This window comes from Poecile atricapillus, chromosome Z (assembly GCF_030490865.1).
Source record: "Poecile atricapillus isolate bPoeAtr1 chromosome Z, bPoeAtr1.hap1, whole genome shotgun sequence".
NCBI classification, from domain to species: domain Eukaryota; kingdom Metazoa; phylum Chordata; class Aves; order Passeriformes; family Paridae; genus Poecile; species Poecile atricapillus.
Window position 1 is genome coordinate 62,887,802 of NC_081289.1, and position 14,543 is coordinate 62,902,344.

Consider the following 14,543-nt stretch of genomic DNA (forward strand, 5'->3'; position numbering starts at 1 on the left):
CCTAGTTTTACTTTGAAAATGGGCAGAACATACTGCCATCAATGTGTGATAGCAGAGTCTTGGAAAATAAACAACACTGCAAGAGGTTTGAAGCAACAATTTCATTTTTAAAAAGTATCATGGTATTAATGTTTACTATTGCTTTTACAGTCTTAAAATTCAAAGGATGGCCAGCATGCCTTCAGTTTTCCTCACATCCAGAATCTCTTTAACAAACTCATTTATAGGAAATAGACACTTTATATTGCATTAAAATAAACACAAAAAAGACAAACTTTCTAATCGCCTGGAGTCACATTTCAAAACTAGCAAGTCAGGCAGTTATCCAGCAACAACCTCCTTATTTTAAAAGATTTTTCTTTAAAAAAGATACGGTACAGCAGTGACCCAGCACTAGCCTAGGTTTTAAATATTAAAGAGACTTTTATCAGTGTAAATTTGAAAAACAAACCAGCTGTCACCACTGGGGTGTTAGTGATGTTGGTCAGTGTCCAGCAATGACCTCCTGTTTTAATTCTGTGTGTTAATTCTACAGTCCATAATTCATGGCCCACCAAAAGGCAGCAACAAGCAAGGCTGCAGGCACCAGCTTCTGGCAGAGGCACCTGACAGGAAGCCGGCAGGTCTGTAGGAAGAAAGGGGATGGTAATGAGAAATAACAAGCAGCAAAAAGAAGGTGCAAGGAAACTAAAAGAGTGCTCATGTGGGAGGTCAGAGGACCGACAGCATGGTCTAGTTCTGCTGCAGAAATGCAGAGGGGGGTCAATTTTACTGGGGGTTCCAGCCACTAAAGAATCCTCTCTTCTCTGGGTAAGTATCACTGGCAGCAGCTCTGCTCATCTCCCCAGGGAGACGCTTGCAGCATTTCATAGTGGCAGGTGCCTCCCCTCTGAATGGAACCCTGTGAGTTGTGTGAGATTTGGGCAGGCATCCTCTGTCTTTAAATGAGAAATTTCAGCCTAAAGAGAATAAAACAGGGCACTAAGGGGGCACCAACAAACTGAGAGATAAACCCCAGCCTGAAGCCACATTACATGCTTCACTCACTGATATCACAAGGGAGTCAGATGTTCCTGTTGCCTGCTTGCCAACAAAAAGGTGGGAGAAAAGGGAGCAAGCAAAGCATACCCAGCCTCCACAGCCACTGATCCGCTTTGTCCAGTTACTGCTCACAACATCTCCAAAGCTTCTTTTAACACTTTTAATAACATTCCAGGTCTGAAAAACACTGATAGCAACCCTTATGATTTCAACAACAAAAACAACAACAACAACAACAAAAAAAAAAAAAAAAAAAAAGAAGATAGAAAATTTATTCTAAAAGTGCTAAATAAAATACCAATGTTTAGGGAAAAAAACCCAACCAAAACAAAACCCAAACAAAAACCTTTAGTATATTCTTCCCTAAAAGTGTATGTGTACATGTATATTTATCTAAATATTTAAGAAGAAGACCTTTGAAATCTAAAGATAATTTAGTTTCAGAGTTAAGTGATTAAGTGACAATCTTTGTGGTTGTTTCAAACTTAGAAGAGCATAACCCAATGAGAGATGTTAATGTCTGATTAATCAGGACAGCAATACAAGACTGACACAGCAATGCCACAGGCTCTCTCTGGAGTGTGAATCCAGCTTGGCTGAGGTAGGAGGTGTATATATATGTTATATACACATACATTTATACATTATGCTACACAGCTGTAATTGAACTGCATTCTGGTAGGTCTGCAATGAGTGACCATCCCTTCCCAGAAGTAAGGAGAAGATAAGGTAGAGTACCTGGGGCTTCAGACACAGCTGAGTATCTCATGTTAGGACAATGCTGCATGTCAGTTAATTACTATGCAGGGCAACCCTTCAGCTCACAGTAGATAAAAGGCAGTTCAAACTAGTCCAGCTATGTTTTCTTGTATGTGCATGGGTAAGTTACATGCAGTAACATGTTACTCTCACACTGGGCTGCAAGTCAGTTATGCTTAAAATTGTGTCTAAAGTTACTGTGCCTCTGAGGAATTTGAAATAGCAAGACACTATTTACGTCTTCTTTAAATGGCTGTAGTCCATGGAAATAATTTACAAGCTTTTCCTAGTAAAACAAGCTGCTTTGCTTTTCTATGTCCTGTATGAAGCAGCAGCAGTAGTAAAAATAATTTTTTGTATTTTGTGTACAGCAACATTCTTGTCTATCTAACATGATTATTAAAAGGATCTGCCAAGAAGGTAACTTACACTCTTGCCAGGTGAAGCAGTGTTTCTTCTAACGTACTGTGGTACCTTCTGTTAAATTCATCCCCAATCAGGGCCAGCTGATGGCCAATCTGAGTAGCTGAACTGCAAGGAAGTCACGATGTGCAGATTAGAGGAGAACCCTGCAACAGCAATTCTTTAAAAGCACTCTGTAAATGTCAGGTACTGTTAATCCCCCAACTGTTGGGCTAAACTGGGCATGTAAAAGTAAAATGTTACAGGGGGTTTTGTTTCCCATTATTTATGGTTTATTGATTAAGTATTTTATGCCCAAACATGAAGTGTTTTGATGTTTTCATAAAAAGTTGCATATTTGGCACTTTTGTAAAAATGTGTTGATTTTTTAGGTGTTTCAGTTCTTTATACAATACAATGGGATTCTGGTTTGGGGTTTTTGATTGTCCCACTCCCCCCCCCCCCCCAGTCAAAATATTGAAACTGTCTTCACTTCAAACATTTAAAAATCTTTCACCTTACAAAAAGGTTGGCTTTGTCATCCAACAGATTTACTCCAATGAGTTCCACTGTGCAATGTGGGTCTCCAGCTACTGGGTGGTGCCCAAGTACAAACTGACCAAAACCTTAAGGCTTTTAGGGAGGTCCTGAGATAGACAGAAACTTGAACAACATCTGTGGCACGTGTTGATGCTAAAAACTGGCTATGATTTCCTGCTGGAAAGTTCCCATTAGATTTAGCTGCTCTTAGACACATGTTTTTGTTCTGGTAGACAAATAATATGAGTATACATTTTTATTTTAATTTGCATTTCTGCTGAGATCTATTTATGAGATCTGTGGAATAGTAAGTAGGCTTAAGAGCTTAATTCTAGAGTCTGCTGAAAAAAAAACCCTTGGGCTTGGTTTGGTCAGTCCACCAACAAAAAAAAAGGCCAGAAAAACTACAGAAATTAATTTTCATGGATGGGGGAAAAAGGCAACTCCTGACTCTTGTACTGGAAAAAATGTATGTATGGGATTAAGAAAAACCCAAGGCAGCACTACTAGTTTGTTGTAAGTGGTGCCTGGAGAATTATATAAAAATGGCTTCTTCAGCTGCTTGCTGTAACAGGTAGGTCTCTAATAAAGAGCCATATCTGTGCCACTGTGCAAGATAAAAACTTAGAGACATTTAATGCAGCATAATCTTGCATGGTCAGTGTTAAGCACTACAGGTTATCTACACTTGCATCTATTCCATTTCCAATATTATGCACTATGATTACTTGGCTTAGCAGTTTTCTGGAAGTCTGGCACTTTGTACTTGGGAAGGACAGAAGGAGTATTAATGTAGTGTGATACCTGATATCAAACTCCATTTGCTCTGTGGTATCTGGAATTGTTTGGAGGTTACTGTAGGTTTCCTCTTCTGGTGCTCCATTGGGGTAGCTGGAGAGGACAAAGTGCCTGGGAGCTCTCCTGATATGAGACATCTTACTCTGCAACAAGTCATGAAAGACAACCTCAGGGCTTCATGTTATGCAAGGTCTTTTCATTTTAGATGGAAATTGTTCAAAGTGCTCTTAAAGTTACTCTTTTTATTTCTCCAGTCAGAACATGAGTGCTTCTAAGATAACTCTTTTAAGAGCAGTCAAAGGAAAGTTTCAGTGACCCAGCAGATGTCCAGCAATTCAAACATGAAGCATTTATATATTGGCTCAGAACAACCCAGAAATTGGAAAATCTTGATAAATATAAATAGTGTAGACAAGTACAGTTTCTCAGTAGTTTCACTTAGTATGAGATGTTTTCCTGCATTGTTTGCCACAACCTGCCTGGCATTAAATCACTCTAACCCATGGAGATCCCCAGGCAGCAAAGTACCTAAAACAAACTTCAACAGGTTTTCCTAAGTGTAAGTCTTTAATTCAGGTCTAAGCTTACACATCTTCAGCTGGAGGCTACCACCATGGAAATTACAAGCAACTCACTATAGAAATAGAATATAAGAAAGATTTAAATCCATTAATCGCTTTCTACATGGAGAAGCAGACAGTAGGAACCAGTATAATCAGTGGAGCTGCCTGCTTGTATAATGGGAAAGTTATTCACAACCAGTACCACAAAATCAATGGCAAAATTTAACAGGTTTCAGCACATGTGACTTGTGTCTAATATTGCAAGCATTTGTTTAACAAAGAAAGCAGTGTTTGGAGAGCAGAGCTGATGTTTTTGTAGTCATTAGGATTATTTTATTTCATTTATCAAGGGAAACAACATCAGAGCTGCAGATGGGGATTATTCCAAACTACACACGTCCTTGAACATTTGCTTTAGTGAAGACTTCCTGATGAGGAACTTAATTACAACTTCCTGTAGATGCTCTGGTTTTATCTGGCACTGGTTTTGGCCAGCTTTTTTATGGTTTTTTTGCTTCCTGGCTCCATCATTAAAAAACTGATCCCTTTTGTTGATGGAGTTATTCTGGACAGCAACAAAGGGGAGTTCTGCTAGCTGGATTTCTTTCTCATTTTTAAACACTCAGCAGGTAAAATTAATAAAACTCAAACAAAATATTCTCAGAAATGAAACTAAACCAAGCAAAAGATAATGTCATAATGCTGCTTGGTATGAGTCTGGTTTGCTACATTGCTGCAGTCTTGTAAAAACTTTAAATTTTACACTTGGGATGAGGTTAGGGTCTTTGTGATATTCTTTCAATATTTAGATTAAGTTTACATTTTTCGCAAAGCAAAATTACTCATAACTAATGTATATGCATTACTGCATAAGCAAACTCACAAAAATGTGATACTAAATAAATGAAAATATACTTGGTTTACAGAATCATAGGATCCTCTTCATGGTGTTTAAAGTGTCTGGAGAAAATCATGTTACAGACTAGTGTCAGATGGCAAATATGTGTTTTATACAGTTTGTAATTTCATCTTCTGGGTTTTTTTCCTCCTATTTGTATAACTTCTTTACTTACAAAGATGTTTAGAATCTAGGATTTTAAGTATGTCCAGAGTTCTGAAAAGCTGTGTAGTTTAGCAGTGACAAAGAGAAGCTGGGGTCAGGTCTTCTGAATTTTACTGCACCAGCTTTGAAGAGAGCTGTGTGACCCAAGACCCAACTCTCTTTCTAAGGGAAAACACCACAGCCTTCTTTCCAAGGGAGCACCTATCTGAATGTTAAAGGCAAGTTAAAAGGCTCTTTTAATTCAGATTTTTTTTTAAAAAAAGAGTCATATATTTGCTTCAAAAGATGCCTTGTCCTGTTTTAAATGTATCTTTTATGTATTGCTATGTGTCTCTCTCTTCCACCCCCAAAAAAATAAAGAAAAAAAAAGGGTGATGTCCATAGAGGAACTTTGTGCATTCCAGCACCATACCTGACTTCCAGATACCCAGTCACCCCAAAGACTTTGTAGCTCTGAATCAGGTGCCAAGGCTTCATACACACACCAGAGTGAAGCTATATCACATGAAATCAATCCATATTCACTTGAGCAGGTACTTGAATGGATCTTCCATTTCCCAGGGCAACATCTAGACCAGTGGGTTACTGGGTGTAGTGGTGGCCACAGGCTGATCGCGTTCCCACAAGTGCATCCCTGTCCCTTTTGGTGCAAGGTCCAATGTGACACTACTGCAGTATGGACTGGGTGACCCAGGGCTGCTCCTGGTTTGAGAACTCCACCAGAGCTCAGGCAGGAGTTCCAAGGTGTCCTGTAGATCCATGAATGGGAAACAGAATGGCAGAGCAGAGTTTGGAGGATCCAAGGGATGCTGAAGTACTCCTTGGACACTTAAAGTGTCAGTTCTTTGGATGCAGTTAATCTCAGTAAGCTGCACAGAGAAACAGTCAAAGCACGCAGTGCTGGACTTTTGGAGGTTTAACAGCCCAACTGTTTGGCTCACATGTACAAAGTAAACATCTAGGGATGTAGTGGTATACTCCCGTAGCCTGTGGGTACCAATGGAAATGTATTAATTGTGTTTCTTCACAGTTCAGAAAGTTGTTGAAAGTTACCTAGTAAAACAAGTGCTATAGTGGATAAAATGTAGTAAGACCAAGCATAAAATGTCAACTGTCTCCTGCACATGTATTACTATTTTTACCTTCCACAAAGACATAGCAAGGGGAAAAAAATACTAAAAAAAGGTATTTTCTTTTTCTCTTCTTTTCTTCATCTCTAGACTCTATGCTAGTTTCACATTCACAGGGCCATACAACAGAAATGTCTGTATCTGTGAGATAAAACCTGCGTCCTGAAAAAGTTCTATAATAAGTCAACGCAGTACAGAACTCAGACATGTAAACAAACCATACAGTACCACAACAAAAGCCCAAAGTGCAACATATGCTACCTCACACCTGTTACCATGATAATACCTTCCTCCCACAGGCTAAAAAAGAGTTGTTGGGTCATGCTCTCCACAGCTCTGCTGCAGCCTTATGTGTTGGTTTTGCCCACCAAGCTGTGTCAATGCACGGCCCATCCAGCAAGGAGGGGTATTCAAATGCATTTTACAGAATGGGCAGTACTGAGGCAAAGGTAGTCTGAGGAGGGCCACTGTCTTGGAAGTGTATACAATGGGTCTAATTTAGTTTTAGAGCAAAGCTTAGCAATTATCTTCTTAAGACTTACCTGCCTTGAGGCCATTTACTGATTTCTGTCATCAATTTAAAAATCTGGTTGTATAAGTGTAATATAGAAATGCACACAAAAGCTACATTAATATGGACCTATTCTGTTCATCAGGTTTGGATCTGTGCAGAGCTGAGGAAGAGGAGCTTGTATCACATTCTACAGGCCCTTCTGGTTCTCCACAGCAGGATATGTTAATATTCTACCACGCATCTCACCCTTCCCTTCTTTCTCTCATTTATACAGGAAGAAAAAGCAAACTGATTTTGGTTTACAAAAATCAAAGGGTTGTATGTGTTTGTGAGCAATTGCTTGTAGTTCAGATAGTGACTACCTCACAACACCTCTGAGAAGGTGGCGGCATGACCCCATGCCAGCAACAGAGATCATTTCCAAACAAGCAACCAGATCAAAAAAGCTCAAGCTTTCCTGTAAAGCTTTGACTGAGCATGCTTAAAGCTTAGTTTCAATGGTGAAATGCCTTCAGCAGAATAAATAATGTATTTCAAGTCAAATATATACTTAATGTTCTGATAAAAAGAGGCCTAGATCCAAATTTTAAAAAACAGCCTCTCCAAATGCCAAGTTACATCATGGAAATTATGGCAATTTATGAACACAAGACTGATTGAATAATGAAGCATCTTCAGTAGAAAGACTATGTTGACAATGTCTATACTTTGTGTAGTCAGGTTGGTTTTATTTGTGAGGGTGTTTTTCAATCTAGCAAAAGAGAATAGAAAATCATCTTGAAAAAGGAACATTGCTAAACCAGGCAAGCCAGGTGAGTTGGGAAAACAAAAAGGATCTGAAATCTACTTGTAGTTAGTACAATTAGATTTGCTAACAGATTTTAAGACAGGCACAATGATTCTTTAGTATAATGTACTGAATGCATTAATTATAGTATATGTTTATTATGTTTTTAATCTGGTTATGAAAACAGAAAATCACTATTGATATTCTAATTCCAGTGTTCAGGTTCAAAATTCCCAGCACCTGCCTACATAAATATGGATTGACAGACAGGACCCTCATCCTTTACCCCCATGGTATCAAAGCCCATCACAAACTCCTTCATATTCTACCAGCTGCCCATGCAGACTAAATTTAAATTAAAAACAAATAGAGGCTTGGTTGTTTGCATATATATCTTCAACCCATAGCCAACTCTTTCAAAACATGACATCATCCTTGCTGCTGCAAACACAAATCTCTGTGCTATTTTACAAGGACACGTCTTTGACGTAGTGACCAAAGATTAAGAGCTAGTTAAGGTTTCAGAGAAACAGGAATATTTGGCAGGCAGGAATATACACTTTAAAAGCTTCAGCATTTTTTGTTTGGTTTTCTTTAGGCTCTCCTATGACCTCTGTCAATGAGCAGCAGCTGCCCTCGACTTCTGGCCGCCTTCCCTTGCAGGTCAAATGCTGCAAGCCATGGGCAGCACACTGCCTGTGGGCACCAGGAGATCCCTGCCCCTACCCTCACAGGGACACCTGCCTTTGGAACCACCACAGCTCATGGCAAAATGCTGCAGGGTAACTCAGCAACCTGAGTTTCTCTTCAAAAGATGAGAGGTTAAGTCATCATTACTCATTTTGTGCAGGTTAGTTAATCCAGGATGCTAGATGAACTCTTAAATCAGTATCAGGTCAAGGAGCAAAGATAAATTATTTCTTTGTCTCCTACCATGTTCTTGAGTCAGCTTAACATCAATGACCTTGGAGACTGTTTACACAAAACACTTCTTAATATTGCCTCAAACAGCTATTAAGGGACACTTTGTAAATCTAAGAAATACATGCTGTACTCCTTACATTTTACTTCATTTCTGTTTTTATGCTCAGTAAGTTAGTATGATAACATGCCTCCACTGGGAATGTAACATAGGTTTTCTTACCTCATAACAGAATAGGAATTAAGCATTTGATTATATTTAAACATAAAAAATGTGTTCCTTAAGCTTAAGTTCCATAACCTTAGTAGCAAAAGAATGCATACAGCAGACTTTAAATGGGGGAAACCTTTTAGGCAAAAAGCACATACAGTTATTTTGGATTTCAGTCTCTACTGAAAATAAGTTTAAGGGGCTCCTGATTGAGGCAAGACTTCAAGAAACTCAAGTTTTTTGTATATCATCAACATTCTATGTTGTCTATTAGAGCACTCAGAGAGCATCAGTCCTGACTGTGACTGTAGAGAACAAGAGATTTCCATCTTAAAACGTAGATAGCACAGTTGTCTGCATTAAAAAGCCATCCTTTGATAAGCCTATAAAGTGTCATTTTTCTTAGAGTCCTTCAGTGCTCACCAACCTATTTCAATGGCTTCTAAACTGAAAAAGAAACAAGGGGTGCTTTTATCAAAATGAACACATTCAGTTCCAAAAAGGTTTCATGGGAAGATCTAAGAATATTGAAGAGAAGAATATATTGGTACCACAATGAAACTATTTCTATTAATAAAACCCAAAACTACACACACATTCTGCCAGGCTCTGGTCTGGATTTTTTTTTGTTTGTTTTTGTGACAGCACCACCTATCTCAGGGATACTGCTTTTGCTCTACTTGTTTATAAGGAGTTAAGGTATAGATTGACTCAGATTCTGTTCTACTTTACATTTCCTTTTCCAAACATCTTCTGCCCTTTGTCCTTCTGCCCTTCTCTGTCTCACCAAAAGGTCAAGATTCTTATACAATAAGAACTTTCTTAAAATTTATTGTTGAATTGCATGGCCAAGTTGTTGGAGGCAAGTATGACAATATATATGGTTCAATAATCTATGAATGGAAAAATGTTTCTTTGTTCACATTTATGCCAAAATTTTGTCTTAGATTTTTGTATTTTTGAAAGCTTCTAAAATAAATTATGCAGACAGAAAAGTTGTTATTGGTGTTCAAAAAAGTTTGTGCAAAGCCCATAATTATTATATTATAAAGTTACATAGTAAAATCTGAATTCTTAATTTTAAGATGTGTTCAATCAAATGAAAATCTGATGTAGTCAAGAGACCTCGTTCAACCACCCCATCCACTTGGAGGGTAAAGTACCTGCAGTGACCCTGCCTCAGCAGGCAGATTCTGGGATTCATGCCTTGGTATTAAATGTAGATTTCAAGGATGCTGGTCACCAAGGTCATAACCTATAAAAATACTGAGGCAGATGCTGAGCTTCAACAGACCAAATAACATTTTTAACTTATATTTGATAATTCATAATATTAAAAAGCTGGCACACTTGGGATATGTTTTCCGTCACCTGGTCCCCTTAGCACTGCACAGCACAGCACCCACACTGTCACCTTGCGCCTCCAGCCTGCCCTATTTAGGGACACTTTATTGGACTTATGGTCAGAAAATTCATCATCTTCTATGACCTCTGGTGGCATCTTCTGCAGGTGCCTCTGGAATCCCAGTCACTGGTGCCACATTGGGAAGGTGAGAGAAATTGTTGATATGCAAGAATAGTGTGACTGTAAGTCAAAGAACTCAGATTTACCTCAGTATTGATGCTGCCTTGTTCTGAACATCAGTATAGAGAATTAAAATGCTACAGTGTTTGCAGTTTTACTTAGATTGTCTGTATTGGGTCAAGCTCACAGTTCCTATTCTACTCCCACCAGCTCCTGTTTTGCCCAGCAGGCTGTTACCCTGCAGAAGCTGAGTGCATTCAATTTTTTTTTAGTCTGTACTAAATGCTGTTATGGTCAGTGGCCTATCAATACAGAAATCACTTTAAAAAACTACCACAGACATCTACGAAACGGGAATTAGACAATTTTGTTAAATTTCTTCTTTCAGAGAGACTGTGTCTCTACAGAGGGGACATTTTTACATCAGAAGATATTGAACACCTTGCATAAACACTGATTTTCTTCTTCATTATACTCAGTGCTAACTCATTCAGCTGACATGCATTAAATGAAAAAAAAAAAAGTGCCCATAATACTCTAATTCAAAATAACTTTGTCCATGTAGCTGTGACAGAAAATGACAATGGAGTCTACCCTGTCTTCCTGTTATGCAAGTGTCTGTCTTTCTGCTATTGCCTTGAGAAGCAATCACAGGCTGATATTTTGCACTTAAACACTTCAAAATCTGTTTAATCACAGAAGTCACCACGCTGATGAAATCACTCCTTGTGAAACCACTTAAACATTACTGAGTATACACTGCTATACAGACTTCTATATTCATCTCTCCTGCTGCAGATCATTCATGTTATCAACAGCATAGTTTTAAACGTACACAGATATAGTAAACGAGTTTTTCAGGGATTTTTTTTTATATGTTTAACTCTGGCATATTTTGCTACATGTCTTGGACTTATTTTGACGGCTTATTTCCTGCTTTGCTAAGAGTGAAAGTACACGCACTCCGCTCCTCATTTGTTTAGGACCCGTATTGCATACAAAGCGCACGAGTGCTCGCAGCATCCTTCGGAGGGGCACAGGTCCTGGCCGGGGCTGAGCAGCCGGGGCCGTACGTTCCACCCCCACCCGCCGTGTTTCTTACAGGACATCGATCCCGCCTCCCGAAGCCCAAGATGCTTCGGCGAAGCGGAGGTGCTGCCCGCGAAACGTCCCGGGACACGCCGCGGGGCCGGGCGCAGGTGAGGCGGCGGGTCCCGGCACCGCCAGCAGCCCTCGGCACTCCGCAGCTCTCCGGGACCGCAGCCTGGGACTGCCCGGAGAGCCCGGCCGGGCTCCCACCGCGGAAAAGCGCCACCCGTTTCCCGCCGGGACCCCAACGCTCACCTGGGCCCGCAGTCCCCGCCGCGTCGCGGGAACACAGCAACGTCAACAGAGGGGCTCCCCGCGCCCCCCGCACCGGCCACTCACGGCGGCAATCCTGCCTGACTGCCCCTTTTGTCCGCCCGCGCCCCGCCCCGGCCCGGCTGTGGCGCCCCGCCCCGCCGGGGACACCGCCGCCACCACCAGCCGCCGCCGCCAGCCGCCACCGCCCGCCCGGGAAGCACCGCCGGGGAGCCCGTGGGGCCCGGGCATGTAACACCCCTCGGTGCGACAGCGGCCATGGGATGGACCCCTGCGTGGCCACCACGGCGCTTGGTTACCACGGCACGCTGGCCAGCACGGCGTGCGTGGGCGTTGCGGTCGCACCGATGGAGATGCCAATGTGGCGTGAGCAGGCCCTGTGCACCCCCTTTTGCAGAAGGAGCCCTGTTCCAAATGGCTGCCCTTGTCTCTCAGTGGCCCCATGTGTTTTTTCAGCCCGCGCTGGGCTTTGGTTTGGAAATGTGGCGGTGGTGGTGGTGTTCACTTAAAGAGGGAGGAGCAAGCTTTTCTTAGTTCAGCGTAGCAACTAAGATACACCTGCATCCCCAACTGTCTCGAGAGTACTTTTTCCTAAAAAAAGGGTGTGGAGCAGAAAACGGAAGCCCTTGCAGCACTGCCAATGCAGAGTTACTGAGAGGTTAAAGAGAGAGATCGATCTGCTGAAGTGCTACTGACACCTTGCCCAAAAGGTTTAGTGAGGTCATGGGACTTTCAGTGTTTTTCTTTTGTCCTGGTCATAGCACTGTTTCGATTCAGTCAGTATCACCCCTCACTAGAGAGCACAGTGTACTGCAAAAGAGCTCCAAAGAACCAAACCCTCCTATTGCTCCACACTATTGTCATGTCAAACAGGAGACTTTACCGAGTAATATTTGAGAGCGGACTTTGCCCTCTATTTATAGTATGATTTCATCTCTCTGAGTGAAGGTAAACACCAGGAGAAGCAGAACAGCAGCACAGATAAAGCACTCCACCTGGAGCTGGTATATCCTTAAGACTTTCATGGCTAAGTTTTTAATTGTATAAAAGTGTTTGCATGTGTGTGTCTTATGCAAACCACTTTCAGCACTGTGCAGTGCTGAACCAACCCCCCTTGTCTCACTTTCAAGCTCTGTACAAGGGGTTTACTCATCTGTAAAATGAACATGACAAAGCTTATCTTCCAACTCATGCCAAGGACTGTGCTGTGTTTACATTTGCACATGCTGGAAAAAATTGCCTGGAAGGTACAATATAATAAAAGGTAAATTAACCTCTGTACTATGACTGCTTGCCATGACTTTCTTCTATTCACCAGTTCCAATATTTCAATTCTTGTATTTACCACTTCAAATCAATAATAGTTCCTCTCCTGAAACCAGGCTGAATTTTGCACATACAGGTAACCTTTTGAGTTGCCTCAAGCTTAAAATAAAATACACAAATGTCATCATAGGGGTAATTTCTGTCACAAAGATAGCACACCAGATAACCACTGCATTTCCTGATATAATAATAGTAAGCATCACCAAGCTGCTTTCCAATTACACCCCACTTCCCTTTTTTAACAACGTTAAAAAGTGGAGATGGCTTAATATTGAAACCTACGGTATCTATTATTAGCTGTGATGAATACTATCAACGTAAATTTCAGACAGACAGCAAAACAACATCTTTTTATACAATGGAACTGTAACATCAATTAAGATCTGCTGAATTTAGCTAAAACAATCATATTAAAATAAACAACAACAAAAAAACAAACCACAACCAAAAACAAACCAACTGTTTCTGTCCTTCATGAAACATTTGATACATTTAAAAAGTGAACTTCCTTTCAGCTTTCCTCTGAAGTATGATGGCTGCAGGAACAAGAAAGGATTGACCAGCATGAAGATTCAGGCATACCTTCTTGATTGAAAGAAGGCTATGAAGGCTGCCCTCTTCTGCCAGAGGTATTGTGCTAGGAAATTTCCACTGCACGTGGCCATGCACGTGACACTGCACTTTGCAGCTGCTTTCATAGCTAAACCATGGCATATTTAATAGCCCCAGTTATATGAATTATTAAATTAATATTTTCCTTGTAGTTGCATCCTTGAAATAGCCTATTACTGTAGCATCACCTGGCAAATTACAATGCATATTTATTGTACTCAGATTCTTTGGGGAATTAAGGCTCTTAGGAATTTGCTGTACTCCAACATACTGCAAACTGCTTATTTCAGGTACTGTCTTAATGTATCTATTTTTTAATGAGTCATTTGTCTTACAGAGACTAAATAAGTATTAGATGTAATTTGTCTTACAGTGTCTCCCTCAGACTTTTCAGATCTCTAGAGTCTACTACATAGTATCTTATTGTTTTGTATCAAGCCTATCACAGAATGTTGGTGACCTTAACATATGGCAGGTGTCTCAATAATCTCTGTTTGGAAGGATTTTTGTATGCGTAAATCAGGCTTCTCTGCACAGGAACTAAAACTAACTGCTTATGTACTATTTTTCTCATTCAGCTCTCACTGTAAATTAGAGTTGTTGATCGCGTTGTTGTTGTCATCGGCACAGGCTGCCCAGAGCAGCTGTGGCTGCCCCATCCCAGTGTCTAAGGCCAGGTTGGATGGGGCTCGGAGCAACCTGGGTTACTGGCGGGTGTCCCTGCCCACGGCAGGGGGTGGAACGGGATGGGCTGTAAGGTGCCTTCCAACACAAACCAGTCTGGGGTTCTGTGATGAAATTTTTTGGGTGAAAGTTTGCCTGCTTCCTCTGAACAGTATCCATACAAAAGCAGCTATTCCTGCAGCTGTATGGTGATGAGCATTTTAACACCTTATGGGCTCAAACACGGACTGGAGCTTTGGCAGCTGAGTGTCCCTGGCGCTTTTATATTCTGGTAACATCCAGGAAGGTTTTTCCCCCTATGGCCT